At 39.6% G+C, this 14,991-nt stretch overlaps 1 protein-coding gene and 1 long non-coding RNA gene across 7 annotated transcripts in view; one reads left to right on the top strand and one right to left on the bottom strand.

Annotated features, from left to right (window-relative positions):
* The window catches only part of CERS6 (ceramide synthase 6), a 114,793-nt gene extending 107,659 nt beyond the window's left edge, over positions 1–7,134 (bottom strand). For 3 of the 6 annotated variants that reach the window (XM_048952336.1, XM_048952342.1, XM_048952343.1), the window contains exons 1-3: positions 7,092–7,134; positions 6,410–6,506; positions 5,530–5,674 (exon numbers count right to left, since the gene is read on the bottom strand). The gene's annotated coding sequence lies outside the window, so the exon portion shown is untranslated. Of the gene's footprint in view, positions 1–117; positions 167–5,529; positions 5,675–6,409; positions 6,507–7,091 lie in introns of those variants that run through there. The other 3 variants (XM_048952340.1, XM_048952338.1, XM_048952341.1) reach the window with 3 other exon arrangements.
* On the top strand, positions 210–14,139 carry LOC125696561 (uncharacterized). The gene is made up of 3 exons (XR_007378408.1): positions 210–322; positions 7,985–8,097; positions 13,808–14,139. It is a non-coding gene; the product is annotated as an uncharacterized LOC125696561 (long non-coding RNA).
* Positions 14,140–14,991: the final 852 nt, after the last annotated feature.

Below are 14,991 nucleotides of genomic sequence, written 5' to 3'. Positions count from 1 at the left end.
TGTGCGGCTGCCTGAGGCTGCTCGGGGCCGGCCCCGCCGGCTGCCCGCGGCCGACTTTCCCCCTCCCCTCCCACGTCGCGGTAAGCCTGGGGGGCAGCGCAAAAAGCCCTTCCGAACCCGGAGCATCCGTGTCGTCTGAGGGAGCCCCCGCCCTTAGCGGTACCCACGGCTGTTATCCTCGTACTGAGTCGGACTGAAGGCGGGAGCCCTAGCTGAAAGGAGCCACTGAAACGCCTCTCTACTTAAACCCATGCACCAAACAGCAGTAAATGAGGCACGGACGGGTGTCTGGAGCACACCCCTCGGCAGAAGTAAATCTGAGGTGAGGGCTACAGCTTTCTATTGCTAGATAAAAAGTCTCTTGGCATTTATGTAGATTATGACTTTGTTATTTTACAGTCTAGTCCTAGCAGCTACAACCTGCAAGAGGAAAATTATAGCTGTATCTGCTACATTTCACAGAAAAGATGTAAAGCAAATTTCAGTGCTGTTGTGGCCTCTTGCCTATAGACTAAGTGGCTTAGGCATAGACAAACATACTTTGGTTCCCTTCTCCCACACCATCCCCTTTCCTGACCTGCCTCACTTGATTTTTGTTGGCTTCAATTTTTCTCCTCTGCATCATCACACCCTCCAGCTGGCTACTGAATTCCAAGAGAAGCTGACTGCTTTGCAGAGCACATTCCAGAATTTTTGTTATCCTGCTTGTAGGTTTGCTGCCAGCCTGCTCTTTATTTTATCTTTTTCCACTGGTTCTACTTGTCTTTCCTGAAAAACTAATTACATAGTTTTTTTGGTTTTTCGTTTTTTTTTTTTTACATCTGCGTGCTGACAGTTCTATGCTGAAGAAAATCCTAAGGTAAACACACAGCACAACCATACAGTGAAAAATGCTACAGTTTTAACAAAACTTGTCATTTTTGTATATGGTGAACATTGCCACGTAGGACCTTGTGAGGATGTTTCAGGGAATGCAAGATGGCTGAGGAGCCATGCAGGTGAATCTGCTATTGGATGCTTTTGGCTTATTGCTGAGCCAACAGAGAATGTATTTGTGAAGTTTCTGATTCAGTGGTCCCTTCCAGGGCAAAGAGAAAAGAGCTGGTAGCTGGAGGCTACTCCATGGACACCCGGTTGTTCAAACCATCCAAAAAAAAAAAAGTGTGGACTGTAGCACTGCTCAGAGCTATCTGGTTCTTCACTTCCTTAGCTGTGGAGTTCACCACCAGTGCCCACCTGAGCCCTTCACAAAGTTACAAGCTCTGCTGGCTCCAGCCCCATGCATAATTGTCTCAGGATCCTGCTCAGAGTCCCAGCACGAGCAACCTGCTAGAATGTGGGGCTTTGCTGATTTCAGCTTAGAGTGAAACACGCAGTGGGAGTCGCATGCCTCTAACACAGCCTTCTTTACCTATGAATCATGATTTTTCTGAGCATAAGATAGCATGTTTTATTTCCTCAAATCCACAAGACTTTTAACCAGTGCTCAAACCATAACTGGCTGCCGTCTACATTCCTTCTTCCTGCCTCTCTCCCTTGCCCTCACAGCCAGATCTCACACCAAGTCTGACTGACATAGAGATTCTCTTGGGAACTCATTTTCCAGCTCTCTCACCACCATCTGAGCTGGCTCCTGTACATTCACATATGCCTCTCTTCAATTACAAGACCCAAATCTTCCAGATCTCTCTATTTTCAGCATTGACCTGTCTTCAGAGATATGTACATGTATCCTCAGAAGTATAAAGTTTTGAACTGATAAAGTCTTCAGGTAGTTTCAATAGCTGACAATATGCAGAAAACCATTGGCTTAATTAGTGATAATTGCATTTGAGACAATTAATTTTAACTGGTAAATTTGTATCATTATTCTGCATCTAAAGGTGATCCATTTCTGCAGCATACTTTGCTATTCCAATGAGTACAAATATTTTTAATATTTATGTCTTTTTCTAATACAATACAATAGTTCTTTCCCAGACATTGCAGAGGCTCATTGGTACTGGAATTTTGTATTGCTTACATGCAGATACAGGCAAGGAACTGGTCTTTGCAAAATGAACCTAGCCACAACAACAAAAAGAGGTTAACTCCCACTGAGCGACTAATACTACTCTGGCTTTTCTGGGAGAGTAGAATTATTTGGGGGCAACAGCTCTCTAAGGATATCTGAAAACATTTCTGAAACATTTGGGTGGGTGACCATTAAAACCTTATAATAGACTTCATATTACTACAGCAATCATGTGGAAGTAGCCAAGGGAAGACTACAGAATGAGAACACCTGAATCTTGTGCTGTGGAGAGGTGATACTACAGGGGAGCTCAAAAACAGTTTTGCTAATTTACAGTGGTTAATAACCCCTTCTTAAAAAAAAAAAAAAAAACCTGCCATGTTTTTTTTTTTTTTGGTTCATCTGCAGTCAACAGGATTGACTTATTGCACCTCTAAACTGCTTTGAGCCTGTTAGCATTCCTACAACTGCATCATGCTGCCAGCCATGACTCCAGGCTGTTCTTCTGAATGCCTGCTGATCTCAACAGGTGTGGGGCTTCCTTTTTTTTTTTTTTTTGCACTGTTAGTTATGTCAGTTTTTCTAATTTGCTTCACCCAAAAAGTAAAACCACACTGAGTAGCAGTCTGTTATGAGATCTATCCTAGACTTTCAAATCAGTCCTGACTTCCACATGGGTTTATTGTTGAACTGAATAAACTAGTCTCACTTCACCCAGTTACCAAGTGGCACACACTGAATTTACTGCCAGAGCTCTGCATAATAGAGCTTAAAAATACATCTGTGCAGTAGGTGTCCCCAGGTTATATCACTTCACAGTCCTCCAATTGTTTTTATCTTGGCAGACAAGCAGGTTTTGATACTTGGGAAGACATGCAATTGTAATTAGTTTGGCTGCTGTGAGATGATGTGTGGACAAGTAGCTTTAGTTGAAAGAATGGTTTATGTGCCTCGGGAGAGTTTGTGCATTGTGCTGGGCTCTAATTCAAGTTGACCCAAAGCAGAATTGCTCTGTGAGGGCTGGTGACTGGTCAGAAGGAAGAGAGGAAGCAAGGATTGAGTCACTATATATCCATGCCACATTTTTCCTCTATTGTTCACTTTGGTTTGGCTTCCTGCTCTAGCTTTGAAGAAAGTGTGACAAAGTGTACATTGTAATTATGATACAGTCATAGTTCACAATTTCAGTATTGCTTAACAACATAAGCTTGTGATAAGCTAATTAGACTCTATGCACACTATGATAAAGTTAGTCAATCTTTTACATCCATTTTGACTGATTTGTCCTGAAAGAAAGTTTCTAATTTTACATGCCAGCTCTTAGCGCAGACAGAAAGAGGGCTGATTTTATCTCATTTGAACTAGTTACAGTGTTACACTTCAATTGGCACTTCAGATAGATCCATTTCATGCCTATTTGTGTGGCCAGGTTTGGGCTAGAACCTCATCACAATCTGCTTAGCATAGTAAAAGAACTTTTCAAACCTTATTGCAGTTCAGGTTATTGCTGCATAGAGTTATATGGCTCTTGTCTCAGCATCTAGTGATACTCTGGGGGACTGCAGACTTGAAGTAGTCCAGCCTTATTTACATGTACTGCAAAATCTGGGCACTAACTAACCACATAGCTGTGCCATACTCTACAATGAGCACATAGCCTGGAGTCTGTGCCAGCTTCACGTCAGCTGCAAGGGGACAGACAATACCTGACCAGAGAGCTAATCTGACATAAAAAGGCAGCTACTTCAGTGCTAACCCATCAGAATACTTACACTGGTTTTACATTGACAGTGCAAGTCTGAGAGATCAATACTTGCCTCCTAATGGCTGGAAGTTTTGTATCAGTTGTGGCAGCCTGAGTTACCCACTGTGTTACCTAACCACAGTCCTAAGAACTCTAAAACTCACCCTCAGAGTTAAATTCACTTACTGGTCATCTTCAGCCAGCTTCCAAGGTGGCTTTTATATTCTGCCCAGAGGAATACTTACCCAGTTATCTCATTTCTTTTTCCTCACATGCTCTTTTAAATGTAGCTATACTTTAATTGTTAGTCATCTGTTAACACACTTGTGTTTCACACATGAATGAGGCCATTGCTATTTAGCATTTGGTTTAAAGACCCCAGATATAAATTGTTAGCTGCCTCAGTGCTAAATGACAGGCAACTTGCCAGCAATAGATTTTTATTTTCTTATTATGTAGCTTTAAATGTCTTCCTTAGAAATTTGCTGTACTCTCATCACAAGTGTACAGGGAGACCTGTGCATGTTTGGTTTGACTGAAACTATCAATTAATGCCAACTTATCAGATTAACATTTTCATCTCCTCAAATCATAAAATATATTACTCTGACATTTTTAAGCCAGAGTGTCCATTTTTCTTTGTAACAACATTGCAAGAGTAAGGTTATTTCACTTAAGTGAATTGGAAGCAAAAGTATAAATCAAAGGATTGGTTAAAATTGGGCACATCATGGCTGTGTGATACAAGTACAGATACAAGTCTAGATCTTTAAAGCTCTAGATAGTAATCAAAGAGTTCCCTACTTTCACTGGCAAGGTCAGCACTCTCAAGATGGCAAGTCACACAGATAAGGCAGCTAACTGGCAAAGGTACTAGACAGCTAGACTGGTGACCCAGTGGCCACACTCCCTGCTGGCAGTATTCTAATGCTGTCTCTTCTCTATCCTGAACATAACTTACTGCATCCTGTAAATAGGCTCATAAGCCTGTAAAAGGAAGCTGACACTATTTTGTCTCCTGCCTCTGTTACCAGAGCACAGCTACAGTGAACATTGAACAGCAAATTATTTAGGTATGGCTTTAAGCATTTTCTCACTGGGACCTGCAGTATCCAATTTCTCCTTTCTGCCCAGAGTCATGCAAAGCAGGACAGGCTTCTCAAGCTACATTTCTGCTCTACTGTGTATTTTCACTTTAGCTAGTTCATGCTGGGTAACTAATCAACAGAAAATTGATGTTCTCTTCACCTTGATTATGAAAAAAGGATGGGTTCTATTTCTTTTGTCAAAACAAAAAAAAACATTTTGTCAGATGTTATATATAGGTATTATGTTCTAATTATATCAAACAGTTACATACTTTGGTGCATTACTTAATCTTTGACAAGTGTCATCATTTTACCCTCCCTAGCAGGCTTTTGCCTCCACTTTGACCTAGAGTGGCTGTAGCCAATCTGTGTTCTCTTGAGTCCTTACTTTCACTTGAAGTCCCAGAGCTGCCACACACTGTGCTTGACTGCACCCTGAGAGTAGACGAGGAACTCTATGTCAGTAACAGGCACTCCAACAAAATCTCTCTAGTGATTTATTATTCTTCAACTCATTCTCACCCACAATGCCTCCTGGATTAATCAGTGGCTTAACTAACTTTTTTTTTTAATAAAAAAATGTAGATATTTATGCATCAAAATAAGCATCCAGCAGAAAAGGTAAGAGGACTTGTTCACCTACAGAAAACATTCACCCAAATTTAATATTGGTATAGGCTCACCTTGAATACTGCGTATAGTTCTGCACTCCTCAATTTGAAAAAGATGTTGAGGTCCTCGAAGGCATCCATGAGAGGGCAGTATAGCTAGCGATAGATCGGGAGGCAAGTCCTTTGAGGAGAGACCAAGGACATTAGGTTGCCCAGCCTGGAGAAGAGAAGATCATTAGGTGGCTTCATTGTTCCCTGCAGATCCCCGAAGAAGGAAAGAGAAGGAAAGCAGAAAAGCAGAGAGGGGCTAGGCTCTGCTTCTGGAAGCCAATAACACAAGACACACAAGAATAACACAGAGCTGTGCTAGGGGACATTCAGATTGGACACAAGGAAAATCTTGCCTAATGCGAGAGTGGTGAAACACTAAAGTACGTTTCCTAGAGAGGTGACTGATACCCCATACCTGTAAGGATTCAAGAAGCATTTAGATAATGCCCTCAGTAGCAGAGCACTTAACTTCTGGTTAGCTGAGCAGTAGTCAGGTAGCTGAACTAATTGATCTTTTGAGGACTCTCCCAATCAAGAAACTTTATTCTTTTCTGCTCTACTCCATCCTAACAGGAATCTTCCCTTAAACAAATAATGTAGTCTAGGCTAAGAGGGAGTACATCAGCATCTGTATCAGGCCAATGAGCATCTTTATTTCAAAGCAGACACAGAGGAATATAAGTGAATTTTACTTAAGCCCTTGCTAGTCAAAGAGCAAGTTACCTCAACTCTCTCTCCTATACTCACTGTCTACAACATGGAAGCTGTAGAGTGCCTGCACTGATCTCACAGGAAGAACATAACAATCAGAAAGACCAACGCAGAAGGCCAGCAATACAGAAGGCATAATAACAAGTGTACTAGCAAAAATAAAAAGGTGTCACAAAAGATAAATTCTCACCTGTTGCTAAAGAGTTAGACTTACAGGGAAAACTCCACAAGGAAGGAATCCCAAACCAGAGATCCTTCCCCAGTGGCAGTCAGCTTTTAAATGGTGCCTAGAAGAGGTGCAGCCAAGGTTGCACAGATTAATTACCCTTCACCTGTGCTTCCAGGACTGACTGGGTTCCTTTCCCAGGTGCTCAATCAGTGCTTCAGGCCATGACTTAACAGTAACCACAGAGAATTCTCAGGGAATTTAGCATAATCTCCATAATTAACATTAGATACTCATTAAAAAGTTTATTCAATAGATACCATAATGGTTCTTAATATATAAACAGTACACTAAGGAAGCAAACATGTACAGAAGGCCCTTGGCCTGAAGAATTGATTTGATAGTTTGTTGCCACACTGTAACAATTCACAGCAAATAAGTTACTATATTTATATTGATGCTACATGACATTGCTATGGAAATCATATGCCTCTAAAAGCTCAAAGAAAAATTCACAGTGCTGTTTTGGAGATATTTACCAGAAGGATAAGGTAAACTTCAAAAAGATTTATAAGGTAAACTTCAAAAAGATTTTCAAAGTTTTTCTAAATGACCCACTGTACTACCAACAAATATACAGATAATATAACAAAATCAAGAGCTTAGCTTACATAACTATTATCCTAGAGCAAAAAAGAACACTCACCTATCCTAGGCTTGTGTAGGAAAATCCAGTGGAGAGGATCTCCAGAAGAGCTCCTTCTCCCCAGCTCTCAGCTCTTAAATGGGTCTAGGAGAGGTGGAGCCAGGCTCTACCACTTCTGGCAGCATGGGTGAATTGCCTTCACCTGTGCTCCTGTGGCTGACTCATTGCTCGCCTGAGGTGATCAATCAGAGGTTCAGGCTGTGATTCAGCAGTCCCCATACACCCACTAAAATTGTTTTACAGTAACTTCACTAAGAAAGAATTCATCTGTGAAAGCATACTTATAATATTAGCTTATCAAATGCTTTATATGTTAATTTAAAGAAAAGATTTAAAAAGTGGCAACCAGCAGTAATGGTTTTGAACCTTGTAGTGGAAGTCCTGAGTCACGGCCTGACCCAGTGATTGAGCACCTGGTGGGAAGGCAGGGCCAACCCGGGGCAGCTCAGGTGCACGTAATGCCCCTGAGTGACTGGAAATGGTGGAGTCAGGATCCACCCCTTCCCAGACCTCATTTAAGTGTTGGCAGTGGAGGTACAGGTTTCTTGCTGAAGGTCCCTACCTACTTGAGGCTTTGTGAGGGTAAGTACTTTTTTTTTTTCTTTCTTTTTTTTCTTCTCCCCTTTCTTTATATGCTGATGGTTTTGTACTTGAGCAAGTTCTTTCTTGCTGCAGCGTAGGACTTTGCTGTTCTGCTATCATTACTGTACTTTCTTTCTATTACGTCATACATTGCTATTGTTAAAAGTTTTCTGATTGCTGTATAATGTTATGTTTGCTGAAGTTATGCTTATTCTTGAGAAGGTTAAATCAGTTCCATTACTGGGTGATTGTTTTTTTTTTTTTCTAGAGAGATAGTGCAACTCTGTGTTGATGTTTCTTGTTTTGTACAGGGAAGATTACTGGTGTGATTATTCCTTCCCCTGCTATGTAAAGCAAGGCAGATTGTAAAGCAGATACCTCAAAGGTGGTCATCTCGAGAGTGCCGAAGAAAAATGTCAAGTGGGTAAGTTATCTTAAAGAATTCTTTAAAAAGTACTTGCTAAGACGTACAGGTTTAAGCTTATAGTCTATATACTATGATTTAACTTTGTAAGTATTTTATTATCTGGACTAAAAGGGGTTATTAGAAACTTTTTCTATTTATTATCTTTAATGTAACTTTTTGTTGAGATTCTTTTCCTTGTTAAATAAAAGTTTTGAAGTCTATGAGGTGTTTGTGTTATGGCCTAGAATCCATAAGAAAACTAGAACTAAGATAAGAAAAGGTAACTTGATATTAGAGATTTTGTGACTTTTAAATCGTTGTGTATAATTTATCTCTAAAGTAAATTTTATCTCTAACTTCAAAGGAATGTTAGCAAGCTGATAGAAAAGACAATTAGATGAGTTTATTTTCTGTTAGCCATCATGTTGTTGCTAGTTTGCTGTATCTACAGTACGTTTAGGTTTCATACGAATTAGAAGTAATGCAATGAGTAAGGCTATTTTTTGTTAATGCTTACAGTCAAAGAGCTTTCTAAGAATTGACCAGAACGAATCCAATGTGACAATGAACGTATTTATCAGAAACAAAACTTATGCAGGGGACTTCAATGCATTAGACACAAAAGGGATGTTGTAATTTGTTCATTTCCCAGTCAACAGCTGATACCGTTGAGGTTGGTGATCTTGAGCGCTGTATGGGAACTGAGTTGCAATATTAAACTATGTGCTGTGAAGTGTTCTTTTGCTAGTGCTGCCTGCTGCTATTCCAGCTTCTGTTATGATGGAGAGGAAACCTTCTGCACAATGAAAGGGGCTAAGCTGTAATTTAGGAAATTTCACAAACAGAAATTGTACTGGAAAACACTTTTTGTTAGCTAACTAAGTTCATAAAAGACAATGATAAATACAGCTGTAAAAGCTCAGGAGCTTCCCTGGTAAGCAAGCTCTGTATCCAGACAGCTAAATTAAATAGGAGAACTCCAAACCAAGCAAGTGAGAGTAGCTAAATATTATCAATTAACATTGGCAGGCCTTTTTTAATAAAGTCTTTTTTCTGATATTTATTTTCTATCAAAATATTGTTTTTTTTCCTTGCAAAGGATTCTCCATGGGAAGAAAATAAAATGGTATAACTTGATGTTAAACACAGTATTCTAACTAGCAAGTTTATTAGCATCATAGTTTGCTATTGTTTATCGATGAAAGAGGTTTTAATTTACTAAACCCCAAGTAATTAAAACAGGAAGGCAATGCTGATAGAAACAAATGAAATAATGCAAACCACAATGCACTCAATTTCTAGCTATGCATCTAGTGTAGTAACAGAAGATGAAAATCAAGCTGGCTGGGGCCCAAAGTGTTGACAGTAGAAGGAGGAAAGGGAGGTAGAGAGAGGCAGTTTAAAATAAGGAAAAGATGATCTTTATCCTGTTGCATCTTCCAGTGGATTTGATAACCAAGTATGTATTTTTGTTTCTGCCCTTTGGGGCAGGTGGAAAATGGGGAGAGATGTTCTGATGTGACTGACTGAATCTGAATGACACAGATGAGGCCAGTTCTCTCCCATCTCATTACAGTAAGTTGAGGCTGTTTGACCCTTTTCTTCAGAGCAGTTTTAAGCCACATGTGGGACTGCACCCCTCTGGTCCACAATGGATGGAAAACTACAGCCATTATGAGTGGAAGGCTGAGCTAGGATGGGTCAGCTGCTGCCTGGGTCACAAAGGGAAATTTTCTTGTATTGAAGTGGGATTGTGACAAATGATTTGAGGAAACAATGGAGGCAGGCATTCCACTATAGCAACACATTTTCAAACAGGCAAAAGCTCTTCTCATGGACTGTCATTGAACTGACACATACACACATAGCAGTACTGTATTGCAAAATGCGCCCCTCATAATTTGCCCGTCTTTAAATTAATGCCACCCTTTTAAATCGTGTAAAGTTCCCTATGATATATTATATTCAAGTCTTCTGGAGTACAGTTCTCAATATGGGAAGGGGGATTCTGCCATTTTTATCAAAATGCTTAGTTTCTAGATTAACTTTAACCTGCGTGGTTAAATCAATGCTCCCCTGGCATGTTATTTTGCATCGTATACTGTGCCTGCTGTTATGCAGTTTTCTAGATATCACTTGAAATCAGTCAGGTAGTAAAGTCACAATACAGCTGCTATAATCCTCTATTTCTTGCAATACATGTAACTTTTCCTTGTCCTATAATATTGTAGTAAAAAAGTATATCAACTATAATATTTTATAAGTTAGTCAGAAAGTATAGGATTTGAACAAAGTCTTGGGATTAAATCTGTAACCCATCTTGTAGGGCTTTACACTATCATTCTTTGACTTAGCTTCTGGGGTATTAGAAAAAGAAAATTCATTTCATAAATACTAATGCGTTGTCCTCAATAGAACTGGTCAGCATTTATATACTTAATTGATGACTTTTAAAAATAAAGTTTGGAAAAATACTTTACAGCTGTCCTTTTGGTAAATTCTGTCTATTTTGCAAAATCAACTATGCAATATAGAGCAAACCAGGAATTAAAAACTGACACTGGACATTAAGCAAAGTATAAGCGCCTGCAAGAATGGGCTGCTTTGCTAACAGCGTGAGTAGTCATCATGTGAGGGAGCAGTTAGTGTCAATTTGTCAACTCCTTTTAGCTGAAGTTGGCAGTGGTGGCTTTCATTTTTCTTTTCCATCAGTCAATAACTGAAAAGACCCACCAGTCAATGCTTTGGAGGTGTTCTTTTGTAAAATGAGAATATTATTTAGGTATTTGAATGAAATTGTTGTTTTTACTTTCTGCATCAGTGATTTTTTTCTAATGCTTGCCTTTTCCAGATTTCTCACTGCGTTCTAAGCCATTTTTCTTTCTTACCTGACTGCTTATATTCTGCCCTTTCCTGTCTGTGTGGTTATTTTTCCACTCACTCTTCAAACTCAACATTCACTAAATGTAAGTTGTGAGAATGTGTATTTTTATTGCAGTATAATTTGAGATAGTGAACAGGTTTGAGTGCACTCTGTTATATTTGGTCTCATGCTGATTTGATTACAAAAAAGCAAGAGGAAAAACAGCATCAACTATACAGGCAGAGGATGTTTCAAACAGGAATTAGCAGGCTACTAAAACACGCTTTCAAATTCACTCACCCACAAATATTGAAGACAATTGGCGTGTTTACCACAACATTCCATGCTATGTTTTACTAGATGACAAAGTGTGCTGAGAATGAAGTGAATGCAAGCATGAGCAAGGATTTTGCCATTGCCAGTTGGTTTTGGAATAACACTCAAAGATTTTCAGTTTTAGGGATGAAAAGGTACCATCTGTAAGTAATGTATATTGCTGAGGAAATAGTTAGAACACAAATAGAATTTGCGTTCTAAGAAGAATCAATTTTTCATTCTTTTATATCTGTGCTGTTTTTTTGTGCAAAAGGCTCAGGTACTGGGGGGGGAAGCAACTGAAAGGAGCATCGAGAAGCCTATCATGAGCAGTATTTTTTTTCCTGTCTCAGAGGAGCACAAGGCAGCAACAATAGAAAAAAATTCAAGCTCTGGTGCCATTGATTGGCTCATGGATCATGTGAAGCTGCTAAAAAGGGAACTGCACCTGACAGTGGCTGATCTAACAATATTTGTCATCTGTCTGGCAGGAGCAGGTATTAGCTGATCAGATATCTTGTCCATAGCATTACACCACATTCCTTAGAAAGGGCTATTTCCCATTCTAGTAGCTAAAAGCATCAGAAAAATAACAGTTCCTCACTTGTGAGATTTGCCAATGCAGTGTGACCAATATAGCCATGCCATAAGGTTGGGTTAGAGAGAATATCAAGACAGTAGTAGCTTGTATGTTCTCAGAAGCGGAGACCCAAACATTCTTGGGGAGGCTGTGGTTAATCTGTTCCCACCTCCACCTCTCTCCTTATGCCAGGGCTACACAGACCAGCAGACACCATGGCTATGTTAGTTGTATGGAAAATATCTTCTTGAGATTATCACTGAGTTCTTCTGTTACTACTTAAATGATAACCCATTTCAGGTGCGTACTGTGGCATTATCTAGCAATTCTAATGCTGTCTGTTAACAGTGAATTCTTGTCCCTCATCTCATCTGTCTCTGATAACACATTGGGATTGGTGTTAAGAAAAAGATTAACAGTCTTGGCTTTCCTTGGCTAGCTATTAAGAACCTTTAAAAATAAAAATCTTTCCAATGCAAAGATTTGTTAAGTGGTTTTAAAAGTAGAACGAATATGTCTCTGCGTAACTCCACTATTTATCTGCCAATCACATTCCACTTTTATTTCCCTGGCCAAATAACTGATACTGTGGCAGAAGAGACCACCTAGAAGTTTGACTCCTGAGTTTACTGTTCTTTTTAAACTTCAATGTTCTTAATCCTTAAATCCTATGACCTCCTACTTTTAATGTGATTTTGTCCTTAAGAAGATAATGCTAATCAACCGCACCCTTTTAATCCTATCAATGTTACCCATTAAGTCAGGAAATATATTTCCCTTTGCAGACCTGCTATAATATTGTTAGCTGGGGACACCTAGAGATGCTTTCATTACCATGACTCATGGCCTTATTTTCCCAGCACATCAATTCTTGTCTATCACTTCCTTTAGCTGAAGATATCCAATTCACCTTGATGTCAGGACTTCTTAAGGGAGCATTAACAGAGTTTAAGAACCTTCCTGCTTAAAAAGGGAGCAACATTAAAAGAGGTACACAAAGGAGTATACTGTTCTAAGTACCTCAGCTACTAGGGAAAGATTTTTAAGCTGAAACACAGCTTAGTCTTCCTGCAACTCTGAGGAGCTTTATTATAAGCATCCTACTCCTGAAATTTTCTTGTTGCCTTAGTGAAACACTACTGCTTCCTTTGAAGTTAATTTTTACACAGGGATAGTATACAGCATTTTTCTTTTTGTTGCTGTCTTAAGTACAGATTGAAACTTACATTGCTCTTTATTTCAAAACAAGTGAAGTAATTGCACACAAAAAAATATCATAATGGCCTTGTATTATTTACAGTATTCTCCACAGGGCTCTAGCACTAGCTCTAAGTGTCTCAAAGTCTGTTAGCATTCCTTTCTTTCTGATGCTCTCAAGTTGTATGGTGATGCTGGTAGCCACACCAGGATTTGAGCAATTTCAATTTTCCTCACAGTCAGTTATGGATGTGTATCCAGAGCTCTCCTCATTCTCCTGGCTTCAGGGACAGTTGTTATCTCTGAAATACAAACCGGAAACAAAAGATGCATGAAAATTTGACTGCTGGCAGCAACTCGAGTCAGAACAGTAAACTACTTTCACTTTTTGCCTTTGGAAACGGAGAACATACCTGAAGCAATTTTTTTTTCCTATGAAAGTATTTTGGTATTCTATCCTGATCTTCCTCTTTTGCTGCAGGCAAGGCCAGGGCCCTGACCTTCCTTCCTAGCCTCTGCCCAACGTACAAACAGGTATTCCCTATAGTCTTGCAGGGCAGCTGGTAATTCTGGGCCAGCAGGCAGGAAAAAAACAAAAACATGGAAGCACTGATGCTCGTGTGTGTGTGTGGGGTGGGGGGAAGAGGGGAAGAGATGAAATGCATATTCAGAAATGTGTAATAAAAACAAATGTACAAGTATGAGCTAGAGAGCTGGCTGGTTACTTATTTTTGGATTTTCTGCTTACCTGGAAATTTATTGCATGCCTGCAGGGTAATCTTGTCCTGTCCCCCAGCACCCTGCTTATTGAGCCTGGTTGGAAAGCCCCTGCAAGTCTGAAGTCAGATTCAGAAGAATCAAGGAAACATAAGCTGTCCTAACGGCTAGAGTCACTGAGATCAAAGACACTGGATAAGGGATTAATAAAAAGAGGAAAGGAACTCCAACAGTGAACTTGCATTAATTAAAGGCAAAAGAGATGTGGATACAATTTTCAGGTTGCTGTGTATCTGCTGTTCCTAGCACTCACTGTAGGGACTTAATCCTCATCTACCTTGACTGCACACTACAAGGGTTACTTGGCATTTCTTCATAAGCTGTAAGATATGAAATGGGCTAATAAATTATGAGAGTTCTTTAAAAAGTATTAACTGCTTAGAAAATTAGTAATGTATGAATAACTTAGTTTTGAAAATCCTATACTATGTTTAAGCATTCATTTTAAATCACTCCAAATTTCAGCAGTAAACACCTAAATTCCCACTTTCTAGGGATCAACAAAAAGACAGGCTAGAAGCTAAGAAAGATTAGCAGTTAGAGGAAAATATAATTGTATGACTACTCCCTTATGCCTGAGGTTTTATTCAGAAAGATATCTTTTTTTAATGCTGCTTTTGAATTATTTCTCTTTTTATGTCCTAACTTGAAGAGAGCTGACTGCCACTTACCCAGCAGCCAGAATGGGCAAAAAGCATCTCTTTATTGACTTGTGTTTGATGTTTTTGTGAGGCTTGAGACAGACTCCTGAGGGGGAAAGTTGGTTTACTGCAACTAATTGAGATACATGCACATAGCACACACAGTATTCTCTTGGGACATTCCTACTGGGGTTGTAAAATAGCAGTCAGTTTACTAAGGCATGTACAGCATCTACCACATGTTACAGCTAACCCAAGGGCTATATTTCTAGTTCATTATACAAAATTAAGACTACAGTTAACAACAATAAAAAAAGCAAAACTGTTGTCCCTGGGAAGACTGGCAATCAGATTCTTGGAGGAAAATGGCCGGCTGTAAGTGAATTTGTGATATTGGGTAATTCCCTGAAAGCCTGAAGGATTTGGCTTCATGACACAAACTTTTCCCTCTGGAAACATGGCCTCCTTGTGCATGCAGTGTGGAGGCCGGAGCTGGAAGCTGTCAGCTTTCTGGCATGCGAGGTCAGGCAGTGGCATGT

Source organism: Lagopus muta, chromosome 8 (genome assembly GCF_023343835.1).
Source record: "Lagopus muta isolate bLagMut1 chromosome 8, bLagMut1 primary, whole genome shotgun sequence".
Lineage (NCBI taxonomy): Eukaryota > Metazoa > Chordata > Aves > Galliformes > Phasianidae > Lagopus > Lagopus muta.
The sequence above is the reverse complement of the archived record's forward strand: the minus strand, read 5'-3'. Positions and strand labels throughout refer to the sequence as shown.